Raw genomic sequence first — 14,806 nt, forward strand, 5'->3', positions numbered from 1 at the left:
GTCTGGGCAGGATGTATGGAGGATAGTCACCGTGAGGTTGAACTCATCAAAGGTGAAGCTGCTGCCTTCTAGTGTGATGTTAGCGTACATATATTGACATCTTTCACCAAAACCGAAGATGCGTGTGAAGGATGTTTTGGAGGTTTTGTTGGCATTGGAAAAGTTGATGATGACACTATCTCTTTGTTTGAATCTCTCCTCAAGTTCTGTATCGCTCAGACTGCCTGCAACCAAAGCCCATCTTCCCTCCAAATGATGAAGATCCAGTACATCCAAAGGCCGGACCGAGTCCTCGCAGGCCAAAGGAGCCGAGTGGCTCAGAGACACCAAGCAGACAAGAGTGATGACATACACCACAAACATGTTTTTGTATTGTGAAATGCTCCAAGCAATACTGTCTTACTGAAATTAGGCTGGTTTTATAGTTTGTTTAAGAGACCTCCTGTTTCACTACACTGCCAAAGAGCAGAGTCCCCTTTTCCATATGTGGATTCTCCGGTTGTGAAATGAGGGTGAGTTAATGACTATTAAATATTAACCCTGGTTGCCTTTCTAATATTGTGCCTATTGTGTTGTCGCTTCACTCCCAGGTACAGAATCAGGCCAGAAATTACTGTCAGCTAATAACATCAAAAGTTTCTTCTCACAGCAAGATGTTTTTTTTCACATTTTTACAAGATATTTTCATATTATAATGATTAGATTTTCTTGTTATACAATTTACAGTATTTGTCTCAGCATGACGTGAAACATTCCACGTTGTTACATGATACGGGATTATTTTATCACATAAAACGAATGGAAAAATAAGTATCTCGTTAAAACAAGAAAAGTTAATGGTCTTTCTATGTCAAGAAAAGTTATAACATGAGAGTATATTGTAAAAATGCTGCTAACAAGTAACTTTTCTTATGATGATAAGAGAATTTTGTTGTTATAACATAATAGCATCTTGTTATAAGATAAAACATCTTGTAGAGAGGTGAAGAACATCTTGTCCCTACAAGAAACTTTCATGTTATTACACTATATTGATTAATTGATGTTTTATTTCCTTTTTTTTTTTTTTTGGTGGGTGAAAACTGATGTCAATCCAAGGATTTATCTTTAATAGCTGCAACATCCATGTGTTTTACAAATCATGTCACTTTTGTTTTTCACTGTACATTTAAATAACTCAGAACTCCTCTCCCTGATTAATATGCCAAAGGAAACAACCCTTTTCCCAAGGGGTGGTAGATCATGTTGTAAGCATGGATTATTGGTCAAATGCAATTACTCTTATATTTCCGGATTACATTTTTTGCAGTATAATAGTTTTATTCGAAATCCAAATTTTTTGCGACACTATTTTATCGACAATGACTTATTTGAAATTGTCTTATGGTATTTTAGGCAGTTTGTGTGATGGAAACATTTAAGCCAGAGAAAAACAAATCTGAAAGAGATCCCATCTTCACTCTGCATGCTGAGTATCTGGCTGTCAAGTTGCATAAACACTGGTGTGAAAGTACAGAGTGAAATTTGTGCCAACATATAAATAGACATGAGTAAAACTTTTGAACAAAGAAAAATGAAAAATCATGTTTGTAAAGATCAAATTAACCATCAAAATGATTTCAGTGGCTTCATACTAAATGACATTACGGACAAATCTACTTTACACATGTAAAATAAAAGATATATCTTTAAACTCTTTGAAGCAAGTTCTCTTTATTGTTTTGGAATGAATCTTGGTGGGGGTTCTCTGAGACATCTGTGCGGGATTTTTAATTTCTGAATGCCATCGGAAACCACCCACACTTGCTTATGGTTGCCAAATACATTCCTCATTAAGACAACAGGAGACGTGGCACTCTCCTCTCCAAACATTTAGTGACTCAGTGAGCTGACTCAGCTTGGTCAAAGTCCGTGAACAAGGCTGTGCGGTCACATGCTTTATACGAGTCATCATTTGCAAAAATTACATTTTATTCAGAACTTTATCAAGTCAGGATGATGAAGTTCTTAACAGTGTAACGTTGCAACATGTAGCTAAATAAAGACTGTGGTGCCATTAATGAGCAGCTTGGTAAGAAATGTTCCACAAATATAAAGATATTTAGATGTCTAAGGAAAAACAAAAAGCTATGGAAAAAAACAATATTTATAATGACGATAATAAAATATTTAAAATTAAGTTATAAAACAATTATAATTCTAATCACTTTTTCCATGTCAACACCTTTTAAAAAATACTTTCTTGTTTTTTGTTTGTTTTTTCTTGTTTGTGTGGCTAATTTTTGGGTGATTTCTCCTTTTACAGCTCATTGCCTTCTTCACATGCTTTTGACAGAAATCAAGCCGATACAGGGTCCAAAAGCGTTGAAGCCTTAAAAGAAATAAGTTTAAGCTACCTGTCTGATTCAGCACGGGCACTGGCTGATGGCCCAAGCCACTGCACCTGCCTTATAGTATAGGTAGGCTACTGACACTTTTGGGAGGGCAAACCCCTAATCAGATGAACTGTTCAAACATTAACTCGACCACAGCTGTCGGTTCTTTTTTTCCCCCTACAATTGCCCATCTGGGATTTGGCAGAATTTCCCCATGGCCTATCCATATTTCCCCATGGCCCATCCAGATGTTGTATATTTTCAGTGATATGTCCAGTAAGTTCTGTCTAATTTGGGGTAAAAAATTGCAGCACTATCCTTTTGTGTTACAGAATTTGCAAAATTGAGTCAAATAAAATGAAAAACAATCTCTTCTTAACAAGTTTCATCTTGAAAATAAATTTATTCCAAGTTACAATTAGTTAAAAGGTAAAAAGGACAGGTGTGATGGTTTTTAACAAATAACCTCCATCCACTTATGGTAACACACACTTTATTAACACTTCAGGACAACTCATCTTTTTAAAGACTTTCAGTTGTTGTGTCTCTCTGTTTTCTCTTCAGCTTGAGCTGCTGGATCGTCGGACGTCTCTTCTGAACAAAGCCCCTTGGTGGGATCCATCACATGAGGTGGAGGCATGTTCAAACACTTCACCTGAGCCCTGAAATCCTCCAGCTCCGTCTCCTCCAGCTCCCTCCTCCTGCTGAACAGGTAAAAATGCTGCCGCTTCCCAGACTCCACGTTCATGCGCATGAGCAAGCAGTGTTGACAGGACGTATGGACGAAGTCTGCAGTGAGGTTGCTTTTGTCTGTCCCATCATAGGTGAAGCTACTGCCCTCCAGGGAGATGTTAAAGGTCTGATGCGTGCATGTGTTATTGAGATGCATGCTGCGAGAGTAGGAAATATGAGTGTCACTGGTGTTGCTGAAGAAGTTGACAGCAGCACTGTCTCTTTGTTTGAATCGCTCCATGTACGGGGGATAGCTCAGGCTGCCTGCAACTAAAGCCCATTTTCCGTCCAGGTGACGAGGATCAAGTTGATCCAAAGGCCGGACCAGCTCTTCGCACGACAGAGGAGCCGATTGGCTCAGAGACACCAAGCAGAGGAGAGCGATGGCACACGCAGCAAAAAGCATAGTGTATTCTTTGAGGGCAGTCGCTGTCAGTCTCACTGTTGTATTTAATGCAGAATGTGGCCGCTAAAGAGCTCTGACTGGTTTTATAGTTATTTCAGAAACCTCCAGTTTCACAATACAGAGAATACCAGAGAACAGAGTCCCTCTTTCACCTGTTGATTCTGTGATTGTGAAATAAAGTTTAGAGAACTGGTTGTGACTAGTTTGTGTTTACAGTGGTGTTTTACTGGTTGTCTCTCTCTTACCCGTGGTAACACTGTGGGTAATCTGTTCTGTAAGTTCTGTAATATCAATTATTGGGATAGAACACTGGTTTTATAGTTGCTCCAGAAACCTACAGTTTCCCAGTACAGAAAGGACCATAGAGAAGAGTCCCCCTTCTCCTGTGGGGCAAATGAAAGAAAAACAAACTCTTCTGAGAAGGCTGCATCTCGAAAATGAATTTATTCCAAGTTACAGTTACTTATATGGAATAAGCACAGGTGTGATGGTTTCCAACAGGGATGCACAAGATTGGATTTTTTTGTCAATATCCGATATATTGCTCTTAAGTAAGTCATTTGGCCAATAACTAATACTGATATTGATATATCCCACTTTTTTTTACCACCTAATTTTAGTGATCATCAAGTCTCTTCTGTGGTGGAATTAACATTGTATTATGCATTCCTCAACATGATGGGCCACAAGCAGATGGAGACATGAAATTCGTGGCTTTTCAGTGTATGTAATATATTCATTCACTGTGCAAAATAAGAAAAACACTTCAACTTAGGGCTGATGTTTTGTACATTTTCACTTTCTCAATAAAATAAAAAAATATTGGTTTGTGATATCAGCAGAAATCAGCATGTTGGATGATCCCGACATATCATTTTAAAGCAAATATACTGATGCATGCTGATAATATAATTATTTCCAACAAATAACCTCCATCCACTGATGGTGACATACACTTTATCAACACTATGGGACTATTTGTGTTTTTACAGATTTTCAGCTGTTGTGTCTCTCTGTTTTCTCTTCAACTTGAGCTGCTGCATTGCCGGACGTCTCTTCTGGACAAAGCTCCTTGGTGGGATCCATCACATGAGGTGGAGGCATGTTCAAACACTTCACCTGAGCCCTGAAATCCTCCATCTCTGTCTCCTCCATCTCCCTCCTCCTGCTGAACAGGTAAAAATGCTGCCGCTTCCCAGACTCCACGTCAAAGCTCAGAAGTAAGCAGTCATGACACGACGTGTTGATAAAGGTCGTTATTACACTGCTGTTGTCAAAGGTGAAGCTGCTGCCCTCCAGGGAGATGTTGTAGGATACATAGTAGCACCTGTTATCGGCACGCAGGCTGCGACTCATGGAGATGTTGGTTTCACTGGTGTTGCTGGAGAAGCTGACAGTGGCACTGTCTCTTTGTCTGAATAGCTCCATGTACGGGGGATGGCTCAGGCTGCCTGCAACTAAAGCCCTTCTGCCCTCCAAGTGATGGGGATCCAGTTGGTCCAAAGGCCGGACCAGCTCTTCACATGACAGAGGAGCCGAGTGGCTCAGAGACACCGAGCAGAGGAGAGCAATGGCACACGCAGCAAACATGCCTCTGTATAATGAAATCATAACTGTCTATGATTTAAATAATTATATCAATAATTATAACAGGTCGTGGTCGATGGTTTGTTTTCTGCTTTTATATAGTTGCATCAGAAGTTTCACAATTCTGAAAATACCAGAGAGCAAAGTCCCCCTTTCACCTGTGGATTCTGTGATTGTGAAATGAATAAAAGTTTCGAGTACTGTGACTTCTGAACATTTATACTGGATGTTTACTTGATGGCTCTAATATGTGGCAACATTGTTGGTTCACTGTGTCAAATGTGCTATTGTTTTTTTACTTTTCTAGCAATAACATTCTGAAAATATTCAGTGATATTTTAAGCGATATTTTAGAAATGTCGATAAAACACAGTTTAGAGATGACTGCATTTACACTGAGTGATGTTATGGGACTTTCCTCTGGCGATAACATTCCAAGAAGCATGGTGATGGTGCTCAAAACATTACTTTATTTCTATTGTAGTTGCCACACTGGCTGTCATTATTTCCATTCAAAGGAGATGTAGGGGTGTAATGCGAGCAACAAGTGAAAGGCAAGTCCCTTATACGTGGGAGCAGCCACATATGAGGGATTTCTGGGAGCTGATAGTCCATGATTTCACAGAGGAATTGTGAATTCAAAACCTCCAAATGATCCTCTCAACTTTTGAAGAGTTATATGATGCAATAACACCTCTTGTAGCTCCTGCTGCATCATGCCTGAGGGAGCCAGTTTCTACTGACAAGCACATCGCCATAGCATCATGTGACCTATAAAAGAAAAAGGTGTTTCCATTGCAGTTTCAGCAAAATATGGCTTTTTCAAATCACCTGAAATAGCTCCTTATGCAAGCATAAAAGCTTTTTTGCGATAAATGGGAGTTTTTCGAAATCAATGTGTTTCCATTCTGCACATTTTATATATGCAGTTTCAATCTGTGCAATGAGAGTGAAATGTAAAAAAAATAAAGAATGAAAAAAAAATAATGAAAAAATAATCATGGTAGAGAATGATGGCGCATTGCTTAATTGGTCTAACAAAAAATGTATGGTTTAATTTGACCTGACAAAGTGAAAAGATGTCATAATTCTATTCAGCTGAAGCACTGCTCAACGCTTGATGAAATGAAAGCTGGTTCCATATATAAATGATTTTAATACGTTTTTTTGTCGTTTTAATTCTCCAGTAACTCAGAATTGTGCTGATCACAATAAGATAAACACCATAAAAATGATCGTGTGCAGCTTGCATTCACAAATCTCCTATTGTTACCATTCCTTCTACTGGTTTTCTATGACAAGCATTACTTTTACAAAACAGTCCAAGTAAAAAGGACAAAGAAATGGATTTCATAATGTTCTCACAGTGTACCCATAACGTTACATAAGAGAGAGAGACGACTAATAAAATACCACTGTGAACACAAAATAGACACAGCCAGTACTCCAAACTTTATTTCACAATCACAGAATCCACAGGTGAAAGAGGGACTCCGCATTCTGCATTGTGAAACTGGAGGTTTCTCGAAACAGCTATAAATACAGCCAGAGCTCTTTAGCCACCACATTCTCCAGTAAACACAACAGTGAGACTGACAGCGGCTGTTCTCAATCAATATGTTTGCTGCTGCGTGTGCCCTCGCTCTCCTCTGCTTGGTGTCTCTGAGCCACTCGGCTCCTCTCTCGTGTGAGGAGCTGGTCCGGCCTTTGGATCAACTGGATCCTCACTACTTGGAAGAAAGATGGGTTTTCACTGCAGGCAGTATAAATGACAGCAGTAGGGCTGATGTAGTCTTAAAAGGAAGAGACAGTGTGGCTATTGATATCAGCAGTTCCTTATGGACCCAGAACTACCGCGTTGGCGACCTGTGCCATTCTTTTTCCCACAACACCTCAATGGAAGGCCACATCCTAAAGGTCAAGGTGAAGGACTATAACTTTACTGGGACCTTCCTCCGTACGTCCTGTCAAGACTGTATGGTGATGAACTTGGCTGTGGTGTCACCAGATTACAAGGCAGTGGACATCTACCTGTTCAGCAGGAGAAGGGAGGTGGAGCCGGAGGTGATAGAGGAGTTCAGAGCTCAGGTGCAGTGTCTGAACATGCCTTCACCTGTCATAATGGATCCAAACAAGGAGCTTTGTCCAGAGCAGACTGCCAGCAAACCAACAGCTCCAACTGAAGAGAAAACAGAGTGACAAAAGCCCCAAGAGACTTTGATTCATGATGTCTGTTCACACTGTCTGAATACATGTGTATGCATTTTATTATTTTTCCATCAGAGAAAAAAAGATAATAAAAGATTCTAGACATGCAAGATGTTTTTTGAGTTTTATTACACACACACACACACACACACACACACACACACACACACAAAACAACATGTCAATACTTGTCAATACAGCATGTAAGCACTAACCTTCATTGTTATGTTTGTTCACATTGTTATTGATTCTGTATGTACTTTAAAAAAAAAAAAAATTCCATTAGAGAGAGAAAAAAAAGATTTTGTTAAATGTGAGATCTTTAGAGTTTTATGACAGGTTTTCTGTTTCCTGTTACAGTGTATGTGGAATGCCAAGAAGCAGTACATATGGGTTTATTTAAAACTGTCAAACAATCGATTTTCAAAATTGTGATTAATTGCAGAGTAGTTAATCCCAGTTACTTCATTTTTTTAATTGCATGTTTTTAATTCCATTAGTTTGCTTTACAAAACACATTGTCCATATTGACAAGGAAAAGCAATTCTCACCAGGTTGTCTTGATTAGGAATAAAATGACAGCCAAAAAAACAACATGACATAAAGGTATGTCTGTAAAGGACACTCATCTTAATTCAGATATCTTAAGGGTCAACGATCAAGGGACCCATGTGAAATGGCCATGCCGTTTTTCCATTGCCAAAATATAGCCTAACTTTTGGGCGTTATTCTGTCTCTCCACTGAGAAGCTTGCATGACATGGTTGGTAACACTTGATTCCGTCTTTCAGGTGATACCAGTATCATCACTCTAGCTTTAAAACTCAGCCCACCTTAAATAAAAATTATATGATTAACAAATTGAAACTTTTCCCACCATTCCAGACCAATATTTATTTACCAAGGTTGTTTATTTATATATTTACCATTTTTATATCCATTTTACCATTTTCTGCCTTTGTCCAATGTTTTTTTTTTCTGTTTTTGACAAATTAATTAATAATTAATAAACGATATCCAATCATGACAGTAACCAGTGTATTTGGGCCATTTATGAGGGCTTTTTATTTTCTTTAGTCTCACTCTGCTGCTGCTCGGTCCAGGAAGCCATGACAAAAAGTACTCAGAGTACTTTACTGCAGTACCAATATGACTATGTAAAAAAAGTAATACTTGCGCTGCAAAAAAAATGGCCCTGTGATTGATGTATTAATAGATATGGCATTATTAGATTATGTATTTGATGATATGATGTATTTATGTAAAAGAAGCATTTTATTGATGTAGCTGGTCAAGATAGAGCTAGTTAACTACTTTGTATACAGGTAGGTATTTTAGTTCAGTGATTCCAATCCAGGGTCGGGGGCCCCAAGTCACAAGATAAATCTGAGGGGTTTAAGATCCAAATAAGTTTATATTTGCGGTTGTTAAAATGTCATTGCACCTAACATGTATATCGGTGTAACATTTTAAAGTTTCTACAGGTGACAGTATGTATGAGTACATGAGAGTTCATGAAAGTTTTTTAATTCTGAATATTTCCATTCATCTGAGTGTAGATTTTGTCCTTAAGTATGTGAAATAATTTTAAAAATATGAAGTTATGAACAATAAATATATAAGCTGACGTTGAATGTTTTGATGTTTGAAAGAAGTTTCAATGTTGAAAATTGTGAAAGGACGTGGGAGCCAATAGAAAAAACAAAAATGTGGAGAAATAACAATAAGGAGTCTTAGATGTAGAAGAACATAAGTTGGAAATGCTTCAAACATTTAAATAAACCTACACATGCTTACCACTTGTTGGTATTCCACACATACAGTATAGCTAAATTTGTTTTAACTCAAGTAACTCAAGCGACAGAAAACCTCTAATAAAATTCAAAACATCTTACATTTTCCAAAATCATTTATTTATTTTTCTCTGATGGAAAAATAATAAAATGCATACACATGTATTCAGACAGTCTGAACAGACATCATGAATCAAAGTCTCTTTGAGGCTTTTGTCACTCTGTTTTCTCTTCAGTTGGAGCTGTTGGTTTGCTGGCAGTCTGCTCTGGACAAAGCTCCTTGTTTGGATCCATTATGACAGGTGAAGGCATGTTCAGACACTGCACCTGAGCTCTGAACTCCTCTATCACCTCCGGCTCCACCTCCCTTCTCCTGCTGAACAGGAAAAAGTCCACTGTCTTGTAATCTGGTGACTCCGTAGCCAAGGTCATCACCATACAGTCTTGACAGGACGTACGGAGGAAGGTCCCAGTGGAGTTAAAGATGTTGAACTTCATCTTTATGATGTGGCCTTCCATTGAGATGTCGCGGGAATGATATTTGCACACGTCATCAGCACGGTTGACGAGGGTGACTGTGGAATTGTGGAGATAAACAGCAGTACTGTCTCTTTTCTTTAGGATGTCCGCAACTGCACTGTCATTCTGAGTGCCTGCAACCAAAGCCCATTTTCCCCTCCACACGATGAGGATCCAGTTCTTCCAAAGTCCGAGTCAAGTCTCCACAGGACAGCGGAGCTGATTGGCTCAGAGACACCAAGCAGAGAACGGATGCAAACAAAGCAAACATGTCTTTGTTTGTTGATCTTTATGTCACGTCTCAGTGACTGTGTTGTCTAAATGAAAATGTGTCTGTGAAAGTGGCTTTGCTGGTTTTATAGTCTCTTATCCACCTGTGGGTTTAGTAATTGCGAATATAAAGAACATTGTAGGTCCTAGTCATTGTTTACACTTGATGTTTACTGGTCAGCTGTGGGTTCACAGAGTTCACATATTTTGAGTCAAATAAAACGGAGAAAAAGGGTTGTCTGAACTACATTACATTGAAATTCTGCACATAATGTTTATTACTGGGACACCAGTAGTTTTCCTGTATACTAAAATCATATGAATTGTCGTATCACACATGCATAAAGGTGGTGAGGATGTTTACTTTCTGTTTTTCTGTGTGTGCACATATACTTAGTTGGTTCAGAGATCTTCAGTTTTGCAGAGTCCCTGCTTCACCTGTCTTTGTGATTGTGGAAATGGCAGAACAGTTAAAGGGGTCCTGTTGTGCTCATTTTTTGGGATCAAATGTGTATTTTGGGGATCTACTAGAATAGGTTTTACATGCTGTAATGTTCAAAAAAAAACACATCATGTGTCTCATACTCCCCTTTGCTACAGTACCTCTGTCTGAAACTGTCTGAGCTCATGTCCTGCCTCCCGAGAAGCCCAGCCTGCTCTGATTGGTCAGCTGGCTCTCTCTCTGTGCACATTCTCTTCTGTTTGTTATGTTGTGATCTTACAGTGTTATGGAAGTAGACACTGAAACTCAAATGAGCTGTCTCAGGCAGTGAGCAGTGTCTTTTGAGGGAGAGAGAGCTCCCTCCGATTTGGACTTTGGGCTTTGCTAATAGGACACCTTTCACAAGCACAAAAATGCTATAAATAAAAACAAAAAAGAAAAGGGATGAAACCCCCCAAAGCACAAAAGGTCCCATTTAAAGACACCTTAACAAAGTTCTGTTTAATTAGAGATTAAAGTGAACTCCACATGCTATGAAACATTCTGCAATTACTGACAGTTAACGTATTGATGTAAAGGCTTTTTGTCACTGCTGTTAGACCAGCAGGCAGTGGTAGAGGAAGAACTCAGTGGCTGTATTCTCAAAGCGTCCTATGACTATTAGCTGCTCCTGGTGACAAAATTCTAATAAAAATATAAAAATTATAAAAATTTATGGCTGAAACAAAGAAGTAGGAGAAAACATTCTCCAAATGCTGAATGATGGTAAGTAAATGAAAGGCTACAAATTATATAATGCAGGGACATTGTTTGTGGTCAATCTCCTTAGAGATGAATTCACATCTCCCAATGCAATAATGATATGACGCCAGAAATAAAGTGATCACAACAACACAAAAATACTTGGAAAAGTGGCAAAATGCAGCAGTGCAGCAGTGATGAATCGGGTCTGTCTAAAGTTTCAGTCAGCAGAGAGATCATTCAGACTTTCCACTGGGTGTCCACACCTTGCAGGCTCATAAAAGAACAACCAATCACATCTGTTAAAAGAATATTTCATACCTAGCAACAGGGACAACCACACCTCCTCTCTAAGGTTAATGTTTCTATCCCTTCCTTCTGGGTTGCTCTGTGAATTTTTCTAAATCACTTGTGCTAGACAGTTTTTGGCTAGGTTACGAGCTCTCAGAGTATTCTGAGAATGTTTCTGAATATTGTACAACACTCAATACAATACTCCATTTCAAGTTTTAAAAAAATCCTTCATTCAAAATCAAAATATTTAATACTTCTTCAGCAGAAAGGACGGCCTTGTGACTGATACATTATTGTATATGACATTATTTGATTGTAAACACTGATGCATTCATGTACAAGTAACTCAAAACTGTACCTAAGTAAATGCACTTAGTTACTTTCCAACACATTTATGGAGTAGGACACAAGAACTAGCCTAGATAAACCCATGCTTCCCACTTTCAAACACAAAGAGCTTTATTGGCATTCCCAAACTATGCATACATTTTAAACTTATTTTAAGGGCACTGAAATATCCTTGAAAACGTGTTCCTGTTTTTTTGTATTTTTGACCCGCTTCAACTTGGCACCTCACCGTGATGTTGTAAATGCTATATTGATGAATTTGTCTGGCTGTGATTGATAGTTCTTATTCTGAAACCTTGAGTCTCTATGAGATTACCTGTATCAGCAAAGGTTACATACATTTCTTTTTTTAAAAGTGAAAATATTTCCCAATACAACCTGCAGCATACATGCATAGTTATATGATGGCTTCCCCCTAAGTGTGCAAGGTCTGGCAGTGAGTTAACATTTTCACTACATGGTTGTAATTTCTCAGAAAGCATGGTATGTGTCATGGGTGTTGGGAGAAGGTGGATCCAAATGCAGGAGAGGGCAGACAGGTGGAATTCAGTCAGATAACAGTGTGACAAAATCACTCAACTAAAGATCCAACAAAGACTGAACTGTAAAACCAGGACTTAAATACAAACTAGACTGACGAGGGGATGAAGTGCAGGTGGAGAAAAAAGGGCAGGGAAGCTCAGGTGAGGGGAATAAGGTGATGAGGCAGAAGAAGAGGCAGTAAGCTGGATAAAACTGAGGATCAGGGAGGGACTAACGAAGCTCACGCACGGCAGCTGTGCGATGGCAAATGAAAGAAAGAAGCACAGGAACACAGGAAGGAGAACACCCAACTGACACCCAAAAACCAAATCTGCATGTCATCAGTATAGGCAGATATTTGCTTTAAAATAAAATCTCAGTTAATATGCTGATTTCTGCCAATTCTGCCATATATAGTTTAATACTAATTTCTGGATCATTCCCTCTTGTTGCTCATTGACTTCTTTCTATGTTTTTGTTTGAAATAAAACTAATTTGCCCAGGTTTTCAAACGGTTAAAAGTCCTCTCTTTGAGCTTTAAGACATGACCCTCTTTTGAGTTGTTCTTGGAATTATAATTGCACAGATCACCAACACAGGTGGTTTGGGTGTTTACATCAAAAGTTGTACTGACTCTTCTTTCTAGATCTGCAGCTGCAGATCTGGCCTAGAACTAAAGTAGGTCCTTCCTCCAAATGATGAAAATCCTGTTAATCCATTATTTTTTGGGGGGACACATACCCTCAAATATTCATAAATGTTAAAAATGCTTTTTTTTCTCCAAAAAAACCTCATTGTAGAATATGTTTCATAAAAAACAGCCAATGTGTGCTCTTTTCCTATGTGGCCCTCCATTATTCGCTGGCCCCCTAAAATGGCAATCAGTCATCAAAATAATCAGAAACCCTGATCTAAGATTTCTATTTTAAATGCTCTTAAGTGGTAAGTAAAGCTGCTAAGTTTTTAAAAAAAATGTCCTAGAGGCCACTTTTCCCTCAGACTCTCTGAAGGGTTGAGTCACACAAGGTGCAGGTTGAAAGTGGTCTCCTCGCCCCCCAATGTTATATAAGGTGATTATGGCCCTGCAAGGTTCGCACCAAGTCCTCACAGGACAGAGGAGCTGAATGACTCACAGCCATCAAACAGGCAACAGTTGCAAACACAGTAAACATGCCTCTGTTTGTCTGCTGTGTCTAGATAGTCCCACATCTACCTGCAGATTTATTTATCATGAAATGAAGCAACATTTGAACTATTAGTCATTGTTTACACTGCATGTTTACTAGTCTCTCTTAGCTCCGGTAAAGCTTTGGGTTCACGGTCAGTCACATATCAGTGATCAAATAAAATGAAAGAAGTTTGTACTTTTATACTGGTCTTATGGTATTTCATTAATTTCTTGCGAGCATATACATCTGAGTGTTGAAAAAAATATAAAATATAAAAACTACTATGTTTGGCACACTGCAAGTTCTTGGTTGTAAAAATCTATAATAATATAAAATATAATTATTTCCAACTGCTTTTAAATAAATAAAATTTAAAAAGAATACAAACTTGCCTCTACTATGTTTGGCACATTGCATGCTTCCAGTGGTAAAAATCTATAATAATATAATATATAAATATTTCAGACTGGGGTTTTACTTTTTGTTTGTTTTATTTTTAAATATTCTAATAAAAAACTTGCCACTACCATCTTTGGCACACTGCAAGTTTTTAGATGTAAAAATCTATGACAAAATAATATATAACCATTTTAAACTGACTGAGATTATAATCAGTATTACTTTAAACCTGTCAGGTATAATGTGCTTTTCCAATATAAAATTCATCATTGCTAATTCCCAAAGTGAGACACATCTCTGGAAATGAAGGATATTCCTGGATGAGAGCTGTGGCACACACAAGTAAACACTCCAAAGCGTGCTGAAATCATAATACACATTTAATTTATAATTTACACCTGTTCCTGTCCTATGGCAGTTTCTTTATTTTTATTTACACAGTTCGGGGCTGTGCACATAAAACACTTAAGAACAGTGACAAGTCAAAAAAAAAAAAAAAAACAAAGCACACTTCAAGTTACTGAATATGACCACACACTTGATTGTCTTTTAGTCATGCTTTTAGATTAATCTAAAAATGAACCATCTGTGTCACAGTCTCTGATGAGTGTTGGCTTTATGTGTGAGCTGCATAAGCTGAAGGCAGTCGTCCTCACAGGTATTACCCAATCCCCTCCCACAGACCTTGCCTCTCATCAGTTTTCTGCTTCATAAAAGCACAAAGGAGGGACAAGAAAAGCATATGTAAATTTGATAGGATTGTCTGAGCTCAGTAAATCATGATTTCTAAAGCAGTAACAATGATGCAATGGGCAAAGGTTTCAGGGCGGACACAGGGGACACGTCCCCCCAAACTAACCCCTTTAATATATATATATATATATATATATATATATATATATATATAGTTTCACTAGATGGGTTTTCCATTAACCAATTAGAGCAGCCTGGATTATATATATAGTTTCACTAGATGGTTTCCATTAACCCTCAAATTGCACA

This window comes from Plectropomus leopardus, chromosome 4 (genome assembly GCF_008729295.1).
Source record: "Plectropomus leopardus isolate mb chromosome 4, YSFRI_Pleo_2.0, whole genome shotgun sequence".
NCBI lineage: Eukaryota > Metazoa > Chordata > Actinopteri > Perciformes > Serranidae > Plectropomus > Plectropomus leopardus.